We start from the raw sequence: 19,344 nt of genomic DNA, 5'->3' as shown, positions 1-19,344 counted from the left end.
TTTCCGTGTGATTTCTGACGTCATGCTGCGATATTCTTCCTCTTCGTTGCTAATTTTCATGAAGATTGCCATTTGGAAACTCAAAGGTTTGTGGTTGAGGACGAGGAGTTTGGCTCGGCTCAAAACGGACCGAAATGGCACGCCTTCTCACTTTTCAGCAATCAACATCATCTGTTGGAGCGGAATAAAATACCAGATACCAGCCAGCAAATAATGTAACTTTCATTTTTTTTTACCCTTCGGGCATGGACATCCGATTCGTGAATGACTTGGTTAAAAAAACGGCGAATGGTAAACGATGAACCAATATATTCCACATTCTTGTGCCCCCTTCAGTCGAACGTCAGGCCTTGACAGCAGGAACTCCATGTTTTCATTCCATCATTCATCATTTCAATCACAAATTAATACTGCCAGCAACGGTACCTGCCCTATGGGCGGGGCTTCCATTGGGAGGCCCAAACGAAAAGGTAAAATATCAGAAATTGAAGGCTTTTTTTTATTTTAAACGATTTATATAAACATCCGTTAAATCATATAACACGCAAATCATCAAAATCTAAACAGTATTTGTAGAATTTCAATAAAAGCCACATCACTGTTCATGTCGGTAAATATTATTCCACCATGTTTCAAATTTGGGCAATGGGCTCTCCAATATTCGATGTGTTCACGGTTTGAATTACGTAACGTAACGTTTGTGACGATGTTTTCATTGTGATGATGTTGTGACGATGTTTGTGTTCACGGTAGTGTTTGATGTGACGGTGTGAACGTAATTTCGTAATGTTTTTCGTTTTTATTTTCGTAATCCTTTAATGAACGTTTAATGTTTAATGAACGTTTAATGAGCGTAAGAATGAGTGTAATGATCATTAAATGAATGAATGAAGGTAATGAATAATTCGAAGCGAAGCGAAAGACGCCTCAGAGCAGTCACATTCACAATCACTATGTCGTATGTACTCCGCATACGTGTTTCCTTCATTGTAAAAACTACCAAGTCAACAGTTAAAAGGATTTTGAGCTGATAGGTGTTACGGCCTTGGCAAGATCGATGGAGACAGCGATCTGTTAGCTTATACACCGCCCAAATAGCTATGTGGAATTCTCTCATGTGGAGATGAAACTCACGTCGTTTGAACTTTGGCCGAGGTCATTATTTACTTTTAATGATGTTTATATATGAATCAAAAAGAAGATAATTGGTTTTGGGTCGTCCTTTCCGCATATCTCGTGGGATTGTGAGTTGGATGCAAATGCAAAACCACTTTTCACACTTGTGCGAGTATTGCAAAGCCACTTTTCCCACTTGTGTTTGTGTTGAAAACCACTTTTCGCACTTGTGTTAGTGTTGCAGAACCACTTTCGCACTTGTGTTAGTGTTGCAGAACCACTCTTCGCACTTGTGTTGGTCTGGCAAAACCACTTTCCACATTTGTGCTGGTGATGCAAAACCACTTTGCGCACTTGTATAATTGTTGCAAGACCACTTTTCGCGCTCCTGATAGTGTTGAAATCCACTTTTCGCACTTGTGTTAGTGTTGCAAAACCACTTTCCACACTTGTGTTAGTGTTGCAAAACTACTTTCCGCAATTGTGTTCATGTCGAAAACCACTTTTCACACATGTTAGTGTTGCAAAACCACTTTCCGCACTTGCGATGGCATTGAAAACCACTTGTCGCACTTGTGTTAGTGTTGAAAACCACTTTTTACACTTGTTTTAGTGATGCAGAACCACTTTCCCCACTTGTGTTGGTGTTGCCAAACCACTTTCCATACTTGTGCTCGCAATGCAAAACTACTTTTCACACTTGTGCGAGTATTGCAAAGCCACTTTCCCCACTTGTGTTAGTGTTGCAAAACCACTTTCCACACTTGTGCTAGTGATGCAAAACCACTTTCCGCACTTGTGTAATTGTTGCAAAACCACTTTTCGCGCTCCTGTTAGTGTTAAAAACCACTTTCCCCACTTGTGGTTGCGTTGCAAAACCACTTTCCCCACTTGAGTTAGTGTTGCAAAACCACTTTCGCCACTTGTGTTCGTGTTGAAAACCACTTATTGCACTTGTTTTAGTGATGCAGAACTACATTCCCCAGTTGCGTTGGTGTTGACCACTTTCCACTTTCCATAAACACTTTCTGACTTTCCATAACCACTTTCCACACTTGTGCTCGCAATGCAAAACCACTTTCCCCACTTGCGTTAGTGTTGCAAAACCACTTTCCCCACTTGTGGTCGTGTTGCAAAACCACTTTTTGCACCTGTGTTAGTGTTGTAAGCCACTTCTCACATTTGTGTTCGTGTTGCAGAACCACTTTTTAAACTTGGGTTAGTTTTGCAGAACCAATTTCCACACTTGTGTTGGTGTTGCATAACCACTTTCCACACTTGTGCTGGCAATGCAAAACCACTTTTCGCACTTTTGCGAGTATTTCAAAGCCACTTTCCCCACTTTTGTTGTTGTTGCAAAACCACTTCACACACTTGTGCTAGTAATGCAAAACCACTTTTCGCATTTGTGTTCGTGTTGAAAACCACTTTTCACACTTGTGTTGGTGTTGCAAAACCACTTTCCCCACTTGTGGTCATGTTGCAAAACCATTTTCCACACTTGTGTCAGTGTTGCAGAACCACTTCCCACACTTGTGCTGGCAATGCAAAACCACTTTTTGCACTTGTGTAATTGATGCAAAACCACTTTTCGCCTTTGTGTAATTGTTGCAAAACCACTTTTCGCGCTCCTGTTAGTGTTGAAATCCACTTTTCGCACTTCTGTTCGTGTTGCAAAACCACTTTCCACACTTGTGCTGGTGATGCAAAACCACTTTCCACACTTGTGTTGGTGTTGCAGAAACCACTTTTCACACTTGTGCTGTCAAAGCAAAACTACTTTTCGCACTTGTGCGAGTATTGCAAAACCACTTTACACACTTGTGCTAGTAATGCAAAACCACTTTTTGCACTTGTTTTTCTGTTGAAAACCACGTTTCGCACTTGTGCTAGTATTGAAAACCACTTTTTACACTTGTGTTAGTGTTGCAGAACCACTTTCCGCACTTGTGTTGGTGTTCCGTAACCACTTCCCACACTTGTGCTGACAATGCAAAACCACTTTTCGCACTTGTTTGAGTATTGCAAAGCCACTTTCCCCACTTTTGTTGGTGTTGCAAAACCACTTTACACACTTGTGCTGGTAATGCAAAACCACTTTTCGCACTTGTGTTCGTGTTAAAACCACTTTTCGCACTTGTGTTAGTGTTGCAAAACCACTTTCCCCACTTGTGGTCGTGTTGCAAAACCATTTTCCACACATGTGTTTGTGTTGCAGAACCACTTTCCCCACTTGTGGTCGTGTTGCAAAACCATTTTCCACACTTGTGTTAGTGTTGCAGAACCACTTTCCGCACTTGTGGTTGCGTTGAAAACCACTTTTCGCACGTAAGTGTCGAAAACTACTTTTGCACTTATGTTAGTGTTGAAAACCACTTTTCACACTTGTGTTGGTGTTGCACAACCACTTTCCACACTTGTGCTGGCAATTCAAAACGACTTTTCGCACTTGTGTAATTGTTGAAAAACCACTTTTCGCCCTTGTGTAATTGTTGCAAAACCACTTTTCGCGCTCCTGTTAGTGTTGAAATCCACTTTCGCACTTCCGTTCGTGTTGCAAAACCACTTTCCACACTTGTGCTGGTGATGCAAAACCACTTTCCTCGCTTGTGCTGGTAATGCAAAAGCACTTTTCGCACTTGTGTTCGTGTTGAAAACAACTTTTCGCACTTGTGTTCGTGTTGCAGAACCACTTTCGCACTTGTGTTAGTGTTGAAAAACGCTTTTCACACTTGTGTTGGTGTTGCAGAACCACTCTCCACACTTGTGTTGGTGTTGCAAAACCAATTTCCACACTTGTGCTAGTAATGCAGAACCACTTTCCGCACTTGTGGTTGCGTTGAAAACCACTTTTCGCACATGTGTTAGTGTTGAAAACCAGTCTTAGCACTTGTGTTAGTGTTGCACAATCACTTTCCGCACATGAGTTAGTGTTGCAAAACCACTTTATCCACTTGTGGTCGTGTTGCAAAACCACTTTTCGCACTTGCGTTAGTGATGTAAACAACTTCTCACAGTTGTGATAGTGTTGCAGAAACACTTTCCACACTTGTGGTGGCATTGAAAAACACTTCCACACTTGTGTTGGTGTTGCAAAACCACTTTTCGCACTTGTGCTGGTGATGCAAAACCACTTTGCGCACTTGTGTAATTGTTGCAAAACCACTTTTCGCGTTCCTGATAGTGTTGAAATCCACTTTTCGTACTTGTGTTAGTGTTGCAAAACCACTTTCTGCACTTGTGTTCGTGTAGAAAACCACTTTTCACACATGTTCGTGTTGCAGAGCCACATTCCGCACTTTCGATGGCGTTGAAAACCACTTGTCGCACTTGCGTTAGTGTTGAAGACCACTTTTTACACTTGTTTTAGTGATGCAGAACCACTTTCCCCACTTGTGTTGGTGTTGCATAACCACTTTCCACACTTGTGCTCACAATGCAAAACCACCTTTCACACTTATGTGAATATTACAAAGCCACTTTCCCCACTTGTGTTAGTGTTGCAAAACCACTTTCCACACTTGTGCTGGTGATGCAAAAGCACTTTCCGCACTTGTGTAATTGTTGCAAAACCACTTTTTGCGCTCCTGATAGTGTTGAAATCCACTTTCCCCACTTGTGTTAGTGTTGCAAAACCACTTTCCACACTTGTGCTGGTGATGCAAAAGCACTTTCCGCACTTGTGTAATTGTTGCAAAACCACTTTTTGCGCTCCTGTTAGTGTTGAAAACCACTTTCCCCACTTGTGGTCGTGTTGCAAAACCACTTTCCACACTTGTATTAGTGTGGAAGTTAAATTTATCTCAGGTGCCTCCCATTTCTCTTGGTCATCTTTGAGATGTTTCCACACCTTGATTGGAGTCCACCTGTGGTAAATTCAATTGATTGGTCATGATTTGGAAAGGCATACACCTGTCTATATAAGGTCTCACAGCTGACAATGCATATCAGAGCAAAAACCAAGCCATGAGGTCGAAGGAACTGCCTGCAGAGCTCAGAGACAGGATTGTGTCGAGGCACAGATCTGGGGAAGCCTACAAAAAAATCTCTGCTGCATTGAAGGTTCACAAGAGCACAGTGGCCTCCATAATTCTTAAATGGAAGAAGTTTGGAACAACCAGGACCCTTCCTCGAGCTGGCCGCCCGGCCAAACTGAGCAATCGGGGGAGAAAGGCCTTGGTAATAGAGGTGACCAAGAACCCGATGGTCACTCTGGCTGAGCTCCAGAGATCCTGTGTGGAGATGGGAGAAACTTCCAGAAGGACAAGCATCACGGCAACACTCCACCGATCTGGGCTTTGTGGCTGGGCTACTTCCGGATAATAATGTTGAATGAAATCAGAGCGAAGAAATATATGTCGGCATCATTGTTGACGTTTTTGTGACGACTGTCATCAAACGGAAAAGTAATATATCTCAACGGAAAAGAAAAAGCGAATTTTTCAGATATGTCGACATATTGAGATATTTGGGCGGTGTATGACACATCGTCCTGAGATTTTTTTATATATAGTGGCATTTTCCCGTGTGTGCGTGAATGTTCTCAATTATTTCGGACACGGAGTCTGAAACCATCGATAAAAATGTAATCAGATGGTGAGTTAGATTGGAGATAAAGGGATGAGAGAGACTCAATGGCCTTGAAATTACAGGCCTTTGAGAATTCATTTCGTTCTATAAATGGAAACTTTCATGGGATTTTATTACCGTTTTTTCCCACCGAGTCTAAAACGATGTTAGCGACTGTTAAAAATGAAATGATATGTCGAATTAGAGTTGAAATAAAACTGTGAGAGAGAGCAAGACAGCACGGGCCTAACTTAACAGGCCTCAAAGCTATGCGAGTTAATAAAATGATGGATATTTGTTTGTGAAGCCTCTCCCAGAATAGGTGGAGCTGCTCTCTAAACGAAGTGAGCCACACCCCCGGACAGACAGACAGAATCACCCTCGGATAATATAATATAGATATTCTCCGCAGGTGATATGTGTGTCTGGGGGTGTTGCTACACCCGGTCTGGGAGGGGCTTCAAAAACAAATATCTTCCATTTTCTCTCCTCGCATAGCTTTGAGGCCTGTTTTGTTAGGCCAGTGGCCAGTGGCCAGTTTTGCTCTCTCTCACAGTTTTATTTCAACTACAATTCGATATCTCATTTCATTTTTCACAGTCGCTAACATGGTTTTAGACTCGGTTGAAAAAAAACGGGAATAAAATCCGATGAAAGTTTCCGTTTATGGAACGAAATGCATTTTCAAAGGCCTGTAACATGAAGGCCATTGCCACTCTCTCACGCTTTTATCTCCAATCTAAATCATCATCTGATTTCATTTTTATCGATGGTTTTAGAGTCGGTTTCAGCAATAATTGAGAACATAAACGCACACATGGGAAATTTGCTGAGACATTTTAGAAATTGCCGATATATATTAAATAATCGCGGCTTTTCACGACTCGATATATCTTACACCTCCCAAGAGACACAGACGGGGAAATGCCGAGATATATTAAAGTCTCAGTTTTAGCTAACGTTGAGAAAATCTGCGAAATGTATTCCAACAGCCGTTTTGAATGTCGACTGGTTGGATGAGATGTGGGCACGGGGAAGGAGAGAGGGGAATGAGAGATGGGAGGAGAGGAGAGAACGTTCGCAGGACTTCGAAAGTACAGCGACTGAATACTGAATTTCGGGATCGAACCAAAGTCGAATTATATTTTTCCATGTTCCTGGGGGTGTATGCACAGTGTTTGTTTAAAGCGAGTCAACTCTTTTCCAACCATGGAATGAAACGATACAGTTCTTCAAAAATGTACACAATAATGTAAGCTAGAGTCCCTGTATATAGAGAGTTGTGTCAACTCAAATTTGGACGCCATTTTGTGTCTAAGTGTGTCGGATTAGATATACATGTACATTCGCGATATGGGGTGATATATTCTAAACCTGCTAAAAAAAAATTTACTACACATATTTAGTCTTATTATTACATACAGGTGATATTTGTTTTGTCAAAAACTCAGCTATTGCCGTGAAAAAGAGCTGTGTGGTGATATTAAAAGTGGTATGGCAATGCATATTACAAGCCAACACTGCATATAAGAGCTAACATTATAAGTAAGACAAACCAATGCTGTCGTTCTCTGAATTTTAATAACTTTTAGAAAGGAGTGTGGGCATATCCAATATTTTTTAAAGGGTGCCGAGAGCAATTCCGGTGTAGGACTTCCAGCCGACATATAGTCTAACACACTTAAAACAAATTCTGTACGTGGTATTGCCATATTTCTATAGTGTACAACTTTAGTTTTATCGACAATTATATTCAATTTCCATTGTAATGATTCAACAAGCTGCAAGTCAGCTTCTGTCTCTGACATAAGGAAAACGTCATCGGCATCTAGTAAGATCGAAACGTTCATTTATTACTACACCCTTGCCCAGAACTCTGATGGATATTGCCTGATCGATTAATATGTTTCATAGCTGGCGACTTAATTAACACTTAATTTTCGACTGCGCCAAGCCGTAATTAAACAGAGAAAAAACGTTTAAAAATACCTGCAGTGTGCACGGTTCGTCTAGTCGAACAGATATGGAAAAGCACAGATAAGACGTCGTATTCACCATAACTTGTTTAATTTCACCAGGAACACGATGAGGCCAACACAGTAAACATTCAGTACAAAACTTGGTTCATACATTCAGTACAGAACATGATTCATACATTCAGACCGTAAGAAAACTCTGCCCGTAATACAACACTCTGACCAGACCAACACTTCATCCCACTACGTTCACTCCTCACAAGTGAAACTCATCACTACTCCGTTCACTCCTCACAAGTGAGACTCATCACTACTCTGTTCACTCCTCACAAGTGAGACACCATCACTACTCCGTTCACTCCTCACAAGTGACTTGTATTTGATGTATCCTTGATGTATTTATTTATTGAAATTTTTATTCTAACACAACACAGTTTAATTTTAATGAGCTGTCATGTACTAGTACTTCCACAACAGAAAATCACATGGACAATCTTCCGGAAGATGGCCAGACAAATCGCTAGCTCTATCGACCACATGTATATTGATATCAAACAGGGATAACAGCTTTTGAAAGTTGAGCCAGTTTTAAATGTGGGTACACAAATACACCTGTTTTACTGCATTAATCACCGAGAAATATTGTATGTTTTGGGAACGAAAGCTGTCACCAGGTTAAATATATAGGGATTGTCCAATGTGCAAAATCTTCCATCACTACAATTTGGCCATAAATCCCGGGGTGGGAAATATTTGAGCAAATATGCCACAAGACGCATGAGCACTGTACAAAGCAAACAATAACTCGTCAAATTTTGGACGTATGGATGGCTGCACAACCCGCAAAAAAATTGAGCAGGTCCCCCCCTAAAATTGCTTTTATGATTGCCGATTAGGCTAAAGATTTTAAACCCAAAAAATAACTTGCCTCGGAATAAGTTTTGAATGGACGGACAGACAACTGAAAACAAAACGGACCATGGGTTTCCCACCCCTATAAAATCAAAATTAATTCCCTCTGAAAAAGTACAGTGACATTGCCCGCAGACTACCCAACCGCAGACCAGGCAATGTCACTGTACCGGGACATTTCATCAATCAATGACAATATGCGGTCCGCTAGGACTACCCGAAAAAAATTGAGCAGGGTTCTTCCCACGGAAATGCATTTTTGGTCAGCTCCTTGAAGATTATAAACAAACACAAATCACTTCCCTTTAAAAGGGTTTTCAACGGACAGACAACCCAAAAAAAACCGAGCAGATAGAATTGCTTTTGAACATCGATCATCAAGCGGCGTGGGCCTACCTGGCAGAGTCTCGAGGAGTCGATCGCTTTCCAGCTCTTTCGTCTGACTTTCGCTTCCCAAATTTGTCTTCTGACTTTATCACTTGGAAATCTATACATCTTATATTTCCCAGATTGGTTTGAACAACCAAAAGCAGAACAACCAGTCATTTTGTTTGGCAATAAACAACATTCCCGTACCAAGCTGACGTTCACGCACGGTGAAGTTAGACACAAAATGGCGCCACGAAATCACGTGACCAGAAATCTCGGGTCAGCGCATGGCGCAACTCTCTTTATACAGGGACTCTAATGTAAACCAACTATGGAATACAATATTTATCAACAACGTTTGGTTTTAATCTATTTTTACTTTGTAAAGCAAAAAGTTTTCGATTTTTTCAAGTTTAAAAATGAAGTCACCCGTGACTGATGTGCATTTTAAGACTCAATCAACACGTCTTCGATCATAAATTACTTTTTGAAGAAACAAAGGTACATTGTTATTACAACTCAAGCAACGGAAACTGCCTGTTTCGTTCGGAGCGATTGTACACCACCCAAAGACGATGTGTTTCAGGAAATTACCGAGAGATAGTTCTTCGTTTTTATTTTATTTGTTATGTGCACGTACACCACCGGTCAAAAGTTTTAGAACACCTCAATTTTTCCAGTTTTTATCGAAATTTACGCAGTTTAATGTCTCCATGTACTCTGAAATTAAGCATAGAACAAATTTGCAATTGGATATAAAAAAGAAATCATAGAATCATTTGGTTTCACAAAATTTAATTGAAATTTTTGATTCAGCAAAGTAGCCACCTTTTGCAGATATAACCGCCGAACACACTCGTGGCATTCTTTCTACAATGGAAATCAAATATTGTTCGGGAAGTTCTTCCCAACACTGTTGCAGATGTTCCCACAAATGTGTTGCACTTGTAGGTTGCTTTGCTTTCACCCTTCTGTCCAGTTCATCCCAAACCAGCTCGATGGGGTTTAAGTGTGGAGACTGTGCTGGCCATTCCATGATTTGAAGCCTACCGTCTTGTTCTTTCCTCGAAGGTAGTTTTGACATAGCCTGGAGGTGTGTTTAGGGTCATTATCTTGCTTGAGGATGAATCCCTGACCAACTAGGCATATACCAGAAGGTACTGCATGGCGCTGCAAAATGCTGTGGTTTCCCTTTTTGTTCAGGGTGCCAGTCACTCTGTGCATGTCGCCGACTCTGGATCCAGCAAAAGAGCCCCAGACCATCACGCTTCCTCCTCCATGTTTGACAGTTGGTGTCACACACTGAGGAACCATCCTTTTGCCTACTCGACGGCATACAAAAACCCTGCGTGATGAACCAAAGATTTCAAATTTTGATTCATCGGTCCATAAGACCTTCTTCCAGTCTTCAGTAGTCCACTGGCGGTGCTTCATGGCCCAGGCAAGCCTCTTTTTCTTATTTTGCCATCTTAGCAATAGCTTTCTTACTGCCACTCGACCTGTCAAACCTGCAGCTCGAAGTCTTCTCTTCACAGTTGAAACTAAGACTTGCTTACTACGACCAGTGTTAAGCTGTGCTTGAAGCTGTTGTCCTGTGAGCCGCCTATCAGGCAAGCTGTTGATTCTCAGAAACTTGTCTTCTGATTCTGTTGTGGCTTTGGGTCTGCCAGACCTCTTCCTGTCAGAGTTTCCTCCAGTTTCCAATATACTACTTCCTGCAGTGCAATATTGTCCAAATAATGCTTCAGAGGGTGCAATAACAGTCTGTTCCCATGCTGCTTTTATACAGACAGGGGGTGTGTAATCAAGTAATCAGCAGAGGTTGGGACACCTGTAGGAATTGTTTGCATCAACTTTCAAGGCTTAATTTCCTTACATTGCTGCAGAACATCTGTAAGTTGATAACCTGCTTCTTCCCCCTTCCAACTTTCACCTTCATCTCCCCCAACCTTCTGCCTCGCTCTTCCCCCTCCTCAAATAACACCTCACTGTGCCTCACCCAATCTCCATCAAACCTTTTGTCTGCCCCATTCTTCCCTTTCTCCAAGCTATTCTGAAATCTCTGAAATCTCTGACACACCTTCAACAGCTCTCCCTACCTCTTCCTCCTCTTCCACATCTTACCCTACCCCTCCCCCCCCCCTGTTCTGTATCCGATGCTCCCCCTTCCTCTTCATTAACGGTATGGACCTCAAACATCCGGGGCCTTCGCTCAAACTTGAATGATCTCTCCATACAGGTTGCTTCTGACAAACCAGATGTGATCTGCTTAACAGAAACTTTCCTCCTTCATGATGTCTCTGATGCCTTGGTATCTCTCCCAGGTTACTCCCTCCTCCAGTATGATAGACCTGAGCCTCGTCCTGGAGGTGGGGTTGCTATCTTTATAAAAAACTCTCTTCCTCACTCGCCCTCCACTGCCCTCTCTCCACCTCATCCCCAGGAATACCTTTGGCTACGGCTTCCCCTTCGCTCCCACCTTTTGTTCATATGTGTGTTGTACCGTCCACCAAACAGTGATGACTCCATCTACATCTCGCTGTCTGATAATATGACCAACTTCTATCTGTGTCAGAATTTTGAACGAGGTACAAATCCCAAAAAACACACATTGATTGCTTTAAACCTATATAACTTTGTCCCAAATGTTCTGAATTAGTACATTTAGGTGTCATCTTGTAGAACACAATCACGGCTTTCAGAAAATGTATAGTTTTATATACTTTTTATCAATTATCTACATGTTATAAGCCTCTGAACCTCAAACAATGGTGAAAAAGGGCATTTTTTTAGTATTTCGTTACCCTTCAAAGCCATGCATTCATTATAAAAGCCTTTTTCAGATACTTTTCACAGCTGGAATAAAAGTAGATCTATATAACTACTCTACTGAATGTGCTTTTGTGTTACTCATGTCAGTTCCTGAGTCACAACTCCTCCTCATATAGGATGAAGCAGATGAACCGTAACGTAAGAGATATTTATATAAGCCCTGTTTTACACATATCAGGGTGTTCCACAGTTCTTCTTTAGGGCGCAACAAACAGCACTTATACGTGTGTATTAACTCTGTAAAAATCATTGACCTCCTTTGTTTCTCTGAGACACAACAAGCTTGAGTGTGAATTTAGAAACCATAACGGTCTCTTACGTTACACACCGGTCATGCTCACTGTAAGCCAGGTAAGTGCATATCGAAGTGAAATATACCATCAGACCATCACATTAGCTTGAATTCTATGCCATTTCAAAAGATCGGGACGCTCCTGGTGCGTTAAGTACGCAAAACTAGCCGAAACAGCATCTTCGGGAAGCAGAGCGTTCCTCCATAACGTAAGAGACCGAAAACTTGTGGCGTGAAATGCCGACATACGGGTACTTCCTGCAAAATTTTGCAAAATGACAGAAACTTGTCAGGAGTGCAATTTAAAAAACACAGGTTTGGGTGAAAACAACTGAAAAATAGCCAATATTTGTCGGTACATAAACCAGCATGCATTTTGAGTAGGAACTTGAAACTTAAAACACAAGTAGATATATGTCTTGCCTATGTTTGGTACTTTGCTTATATGTTTAAATGCAGAAATGAAGCATTTGTGACGGAATGTTTACAAAGAGACCTTATTTTGGTCTCTTTCGTTATGCTAACAAGGAAGGGAAACTTTGACCATGAATAAAAACGGAACCTCTGGGCCGATCGGTGTCAGTTTGGCTGCGTTTGATAGCCCAGGCTTAGGGATTTAAGGATATCAAGGTGATTTTTCGCTATTCCAAGAAAAAAAAATTTGACCCCTGGGAGGCCCAAATGTACCTCGTTCAAAATTCTGACCCATCTACCCATCCCAACTCTCTCTTCCTCATATGTGGTGATTTCAATTGTCCCCATGCCAGTTGGCTGGGTGTGGGTACCTCTCTCACCAGCCATGGCTCTTCAGCAAAGGACTTCTGCGACTCACTGGGACTGACACAATCTGTCAATTTCCCGACCCGGATCTCAGTCAACGGAGCATCTTCGCTTCTGGACTTGGTTATGACTAACTTCCCTGAAAATGTCTGCTGCTCTTCTTCTGCTCCAATCGGCTCATCTGATCATGTGCTTGTGTTACATATTTATGTGAATGTATGTGAATTACTATTCAGGTCTTTGCTTATCAATGTGTAGTCGATTAAGGGTTGTTGTGATTAAAGGGTCAGGAGCCCTTCTGGGAAAAAGGAGACCGGAAATGGAAGAAGAAAAGACACGAGGTCCGGGAGAAGCGACGATTCTTATTCTTCCTCGCCCAGCTCCGACGAGAGTTGGGATCGATATTGAGCAGCGTGGAAAAGCTGCGTTCCCAAGCCCGTCTGGCGAGAGGAGTTACCGGGACGTGTAACTACCCTTTTGACACGTCAAGTTGCCGTGGGGCCGTGCACAGACCCAGCGTCCGGCACAGTTCGCCGCACCGTCTACAAGGACGCGTACGGGTCGCACTTTGGGGCCTCGCGCGCGTTGCAAGTGGCGCTTGCTTTGCCCGCTTTGCTTGGCCAGGAGGTGTGCGCTGCAGCCGTGGTTCCCGGTACGGTACGTGCCCGGTGGAAGCACGTCCGCCCGGGGTTCGTTCAACCGCCCGTGTGCGGCGAAGCCGACCATAACCTTGTTCAGGAGGGGCCCAGAGACATTGTGAGGGACAGAGACCAAAGGGGTCGTGAGTACCCAAGGGGTCGGGAGTGGGGAAAGGGGACACACATATATAAGATGGCCATCTTAATCATCTCGGGGATTGATTGTTGATTGTGGATTGTTGATGGTTGTTGATTGTTGATTCCTTGGGGGAATATATTATTGATTACTCGGAATCCTTGGTGTGGGGTTTCTTATGGACTGGAATTCATCTTGATTGCGTTACGAAAGCGTATAAATCATATATCTTTCTGGCGGGGTGCCTCCCACGGTCCGGGGGTCACCGAGACCAGGTAGTTACCGGGAGGACCACGTAACACTTGTTAAAGTGGACATCTCTCTGACCATTCTCAGAGAGCCTCCTCAGCGTCGACGAGTCTGGCATTTCACTCAGGCCAACTGGCACAGTCTTCAAGCAGCCATCAATCATCTGGACTGGTCTCCCATCTCTACCGCCTCTGACATCAACTCATCCTGGGAATTCTTTCAAAGTAAATTGCTCTCTCTCTCATGCACAGATTTATCCCATCTCGTCTTCAGTTGTCATACCCTTCCTCCCGTCCATGGTACACGGAATCTTGTGGTGAGGCTGTTGCCCAGAAACAACTTGCTTTCGTCTCCTGGAAAGCAAATCCAACGGAAGGAAATATCATTTCCTTTCACAAAGCCCGAAACAAGTGTGTGTCCACCCTCAGGAGAGCCAAGAAACAATATCTCACCGTTCTCAAGACCGAACTCTCTTATCTGTCTCCCTCTTCCAAATCCTGGTGGCGTCTGGTAAAATCTGTTTCTGGTGTTTGTTCCCCCTCCATCCCCTCCCTCACCTCAAACGGCTACACGGCTGACTCCGCACATGAAAAAGCTGAATGCCTCAACTCTGTGTTTGCCTCTAAATCTTGTGTCCCAAACCCATCCCTCCCTGTACCCACCGTACCCAGTCGTACCCAGCTGCTCCTGGACTCTGTGTCCTTTCCTCCTGACAAGGTGGAAAAGTTTCTGTCAACCCTCGACTCTGATTCTGCAACTGGTCCTGACGGCATCAGCCCACGGGTCCTAAAATCATGTTCTTCCGCTCTTTCACTCCCTCTTTCTGTTCTCTTCACCCTCTTTTTTGCTCAAGGTCATCTGCCATCTGCTTGGAAATCAGCCAACATCACCGCTTTGCACAAAAAAGGTGCAAAAACAGATCCTAGCAACTACAGACCAATCAGCCTTCTCCCAATTATCAGCAAAGTCATGGAATCCATCATTGCTTCAGATATGAAATCTTTCCTCTTCTCCAATGGCTTGATCTCTGACCATCAATTTGGTTTCAGACCTGGTCACTCTACTCTGGACATGCTGCTTCTGCTTTCTCAACAATGGATGGAGGTCCTCAACGCCAAACAGGAAATTAGAACTGTCTCCCTTGACATTTCACGTGCCTTCGATACGGTCTGGCACCCCGCGCTGCTCACCAAACTCTCCTCCTTTGGTATCCATGGAAATCTCCACAAATGGCTGGCGGACTTCCTCTCTGGTCATAGTCAACGTGTGGTCCTGAATGGGTTTCTCTCATCTCCTCTTCCTGTTCAGGCTGGAGTTCCCCAAGGCAGTGTTCTGGGCCCTGTGCTTTTTCTGGTCTTCATCAATGATCTCTCTGGCACTCTTGAAAATCCTCTTTATCTCTTTGCTGATGACTCTACTCTCTGTCGCTCCATTCCTCATCCCTCATATCGGCAGTCTGCAGCCTCCTCACTCTCTGCAGACCTGGACAAAATCACAGACTGGGCAAACAAAAGGAACATGTCTTTCAATCCTGACAAATCTCACACTCTTACGATGTCTCTCCGAAAAGACCGACTGGACAACCCTCCCATCCACTTTCTGAATAATCCTCTCCAAGAAGTTCTGTCACTCAATCTTTTGGGTCTCACTATCTGCCATGATCTTTCCTGGGAAAACCACATTTCAAATCTGGCCTCCAAAGCCAGTCGCCGACTGGGCATCCTCTGTCGTGCGAAGTCCTTCCTTGGTACACCTGAGCTCCTCACCACTTACAAGGCTTTCATCCGCAGCTCTATGGAATACTGCTCTCCCCTCTGGTCCGGTGCTCCTGCCTCACACCTAGCTCGTCTTCACGCTGTTGAAACCAAAGCGTTCAGAATCATTGGAATCTCCCGCGATGAAGCTAACTCCAAGGGCCTTTCACTCACTCACCGCAGGCAGGTTGGTGGTCTTTTCGTCTTCTACCGACTCCTCTCTGGCCTTGCCCCCCCCCAGCTCTCTCTGGGCTCTGTCCCCCAAATATTCCTACAGGTCGCACAAGATCTGCCTGCAACCCTCTTATGGTTAAACTACCAAAATCAAGACTTTCTGCTCACCCTTCACTCCTTCATGCCACTTTTCTCCCGCCTCTGGAACAAACTCCCTCACTCTCTTCAATCCCACTCCACCCTCCAGGTCTTTAAAACAGCTGTTCACCACCATCTCTTATCTTCCCCCATCCAAAACCTTGATCTTTTCTACCCCCGCTAATTTCGGTCCCCTTGTGTTTTATACCTCTCCCCCCCCCCCCCACCCCCCCTTCCCACGCCTCCTCCGCCCAAGCCCTCTCCCTCCCACACTTCTCCCTACTCTCAAATGTTGTGCTTGTGTGCTTCCCCTTCTCTCCCCATCTTGTCTTCCGCTCCCTCTTTATAAGAGTGAATGTCTCTTGCTTCAATCAGGGCTGTAGTGAAACAGAACCACCATTTTAGAAAATGATTTGTATACATACTAACATATCATCATCATGGCCTGGTGGTATGCACATTCGCCTCTTCGCTGTCTAGCCTGGGTTTGATCCCGGTGTTTCATCAATGTGAAACTTTATTTCGTTTAACGTCCATCCGTCCGTTTAACGTCAATGACGTTTAACGTCCATCCGTCCCTCGGACGGACGTTAAACGGATGTCCTTTCTGCCGGCATTGGTTGGTGGACATTAAAGATCCCACGGTGCCCTTCGCAAACAGTCGGCACCATTTTTCAGGCACCCTGATGAAATTACAAATTCCTGCCAGAACCAGCAGGGGCCACTGCATCAGCGGTGCTGCCACACCCCCCAGCCAGTGGTGCCACCCCGCAGCATTGTGCTGCACACGATACACAGAGAGACCCATTATTCTTGATAACATCACCAACAACGCACAATCATGCCAAGAGGAACGGAAAAACGGGGAAAAAGAGGAATGAAAGAGAGGAGGTGAGCAGGGATTCTTATATCTCATTCGCTTACTATTTTATCCTTCCACGAATAATCTCTATTTTTTTTATCAGTTCGAAATTCCCTTCTTCTTTCTGGTCCACCAATGGAATGAGTGTCCATTATTCAGCCACCTGGGATGGTGATTGGAATGTGCAGCATTTTTAGCTTATCTGGAATTTGAATTTCCAGATGAGGGGTAGTCATGGTGCACGGTCAGTCCGTCCGTCACCTATTTCGACTTTTCTGGCCAAATCGCTGGGCCGATCTGGCTGAAATTTGGCAGCAAGGTTCTGCTCCTGAATGGTAACGGGGCTTGCAAAGCTCGTTCCGGTCACGTGACCGGAAGTGTTTCAAAATGGCAGATTTAGTAAATTTGCCTTCAAAAATCTTTTTCTCCAGACCCACCATTCAGAATGCCACCAAGTTTGGGCTACAACATTAGGACAGGGTAGGGATGTTAAATTGCGTAGGTCATGCCAATCATGTGACCGGAAGTGTGTCAAAATGGCAGACTTAATTTTGGGGAAAATCTTCTCCCAGACCCACCAGTCAGAATGCTACCAAGTTTGGGTTACAACATTAGGATAGGGTAGGGATGTTAAATTGCATAGGTCATGCCAATCATGTGACCGGAAATGTGTCAAAATGGCAGACTTAATTTTTGGGAAAATCGTGTAAATTCTTTCAAAAAAATCCTCTTCTCCCAGACCCACCAGTCAGAATGCCACCAAGTTTGGGTTACAACATTAGGACAGGGTCCTGATATTAAATTGCGTAGGTCATGCCAATCATGTGACCGGAAATGTGTCAAAATGGCAGACTTAATTTTTGGGAAAATCGTGTAAATTCTTTCAAAAAAATCCTCTTCTCCCAGACCCACCAGTCAGAATGCCACCAAGTTTGGGTTACAACATTAGGACAGGGTAGGGATGTTAAATTGCGTAGGTCATGCCAATCATGTGACCGGAAATGTGTCAAAATGGCAGACTTAATTTTTGGGAAAATCGTGTAAATTCTTTCAAAAAAATCCTCTTCTCCCAGACCCACCAGTCAGAATGCCACCAAGTTTGGGTTACAACATTAGGACAGGGTAGGGATGTTAAATTGCGTAGGTCATGCCAATCATGTGACCGGAAATGTGTCAAAATGGCAGACTTAATTTTTGGGAAAATCGTGTAAATTCTTTCAAAAAAATCCTCTTCTCCCAGACCCACCAGTCAGAATGCCACCAAGTTTGGGTTACAACATTAGGACAGGGTCCTGATATTAAATTGCGTAGGTCATGCCAATCATGTGACCGGAAATGTGTCAAAATGGCAGACTTAATTTTTGGGAAAATCGTGTAAATTCTTTCAAAAAAATCCTCTTCTCCCAGACCCACCAGTCAGAATGCCACCAAGTTTGGGTTACAACATTAGGACAGGGTAGGGATGTTAAATTGCGTAGGTCATGCCAATCATGTGACCGGAAATGTGTCAAAATGGCAGACTTAATTTTTGGGAAAATCGTGTAAATTCTTTCAAAAAAATCCTCTTCTCCCAGACCCACCTGTCAGAATGCTACCAAGTTTGGGTTACAACATTAGGACAGGGTCCTGATATTAAATTGTGGAGGCCATGCTGATCACGTGACCAGAAGTGTGTCCAAATGGCGGATTTAATTTCTGGGAAAATCACGTAAATTCCTACAAAAAATCTTCGTATCCAGACCCACGAGTGAGAATGCTACCAAATTTGAGTTACAACATTAGGCCAGGACCCAGATAAGCTCCAGGTCCAGTGGTCCTATTTTTTTTATTTATCAATATTAGCTTAAATGTGGGGACTTTGTTTAAAGCTTACAAAACTATGTACAATATAGTATCATGCATAAACGAACCCAAGTTTTTACCGATATTGAAATCATTTTTCAGCATTTGTCAAAAAAAAAAAAAAATTACGTTCCCACTGTTGGATTCCTTTCCACACAATCTTTTTTCTGCATAAAAAGCCTTCATTCTTCCGACCCACCTGCAGAAACATCTTCACCCATTGCCTTGAATGCCATCAGGTATGAGCTGCCAGTTTTCTCTAAAAGCTCTTGCATGTGCTGCACACATGGTGCACTCAGCTGGCTGCAGACACCCTCAAAATCTTCACATCTGTCTGGGAAGAATATGTTCGTGAGACAAAAGAAATGTACTGAGCAGAGCAAGATGACAACTGCAACAACAATTTTGTGAACTTGTACAGAGGATATTCAAATATTTTGGTGGTTTGAGTTTAATGGGAAGTCAAAAAAATATTGCTTCACTAATAAACAATGGTTCGGCATGTTTTTTTTTTATCAACAACGAAATTAGTTCCATATGCCTCTGATCATTGAATCCTAGTTCCTCGAATAACACTCCGGCAGTGAATTCAATACACCAAAATACTAAATACATTACTGTATAGTATCTATATCTCGTATATATATACTATACAGTGCATTCAGAAAGTATTCAGACCCCTTCACTTTTTTCACATTTTGTTAT

The sequence above is a fragment of the Myxine glutinosa genome, chromosome 9 (genome assembly GCF_964187855.1).
Source record: "Myxine glutinosa chromosome 9, kmMyxGlut1.1, whole genome shotgun sequence".
Classification (NCBI taxonomy): domain Eukaryota; kingdom Metazoa; phylum Chordata; class Myxini; order Myxiniformes; family Myxinidae; genus Myxine; species Myxine glutinosa.
Note: the sequence above shows the minus strand (reverse complement) of the source record.